This window comes from Theropithecus gelada, chromosome 5 (assembly GCF_003255815.1).
Source record: "Theropithecus gelada isolate Dixy chromosome 5, Tgel_1.0, whole genome shotgun sequence".
In the NCBI taxonomy this organism is placed as follows: Eukaryota; Metazoa; Chordata; class Mammalia; order Primates; family Cercopithecidae; genus Theropithecus; species Theropithecus gelada.
The window spans coordinates 58,425,277-58,426,201 of record NC_037672.1 but is presented as its reverse complement, the minus strand read 5'-3'; positions in this window follow the sequence as shown (position 1 = coordinate 58,426,201).

Sequence of the window (925 nt, the reverse complement as noted above, 5' to 3'; positions counted from 1 at the left end):
TGCGCCGGCGCACGGGCTGCTGCACGCTCCGCGGAGGGGCCGGGCGAGGGGGCTGAGGGCTAGCGTGGGCGGGTCCCCAGCCGCGCTCTCGGCTCCTCCTTCAAGTCTGCTGCCTACCTCTCCCGGAAGGCCGCTCAGTGTAGGTACTACTGCAGAGGGCCGCGAATTGCCTTTTGGTGGCCTGCGGCTGCTGAGCGACTTTTCACAAAGACGCAACGCTATCAAAATGAACACGGTTGACAGGATCGTTTTAAGACCAGCAATGATTACAAGATTTAAAGAGTTGAGGAGCAACATTACGATACCACATTGGATATGCCACGGTTTTGGTTTTCAAACTGCATTTTAGCGCCCTTCACTCACTGAAACTTCTAGAATACTAATAACCATTTGGGTATTGTCTCTGCTAGAACTCTGAAGCCATGCTCTTTGTGTGTGTATGTGTGTGTGTGCGTGCGTGTGTGTGGTCCCTTGCTTTTAGAAAACTTAAGCCTAATTTAAACAATACATGGATTTTTAATGTTCTGACAGTTTAATGATGGACATAATCATAGTGTGCTGCTTCATTTAATGTAAATGGTAAGGTGAGTGGACCAGGGCTTAGCAAATATATTTTACACACACGCACACGTAAACCTATGTTTTTCACATGACTGAAAGTGTAATAACAGACTACTGAATTAGTGTGGCACATTTGTGGGTTTTGTTGTCCAGCAGTTGTCTGTGGCTGCATAACTCACAGTACATACGTATATAATTAATGATTATATATTTTTCCCTAAAATTGAGTTTCTTGCCTTCATTTTGTAGCGGTGAAGGGAAAGCTCTGCCCTCTGAAGGTTCACTGTAGTGAAATAAAAGAAAAGATGAAGAGAAGAAAAAGGCATACGAATTTATTTTATTTTTTATTTTTTCGAGACCGAGT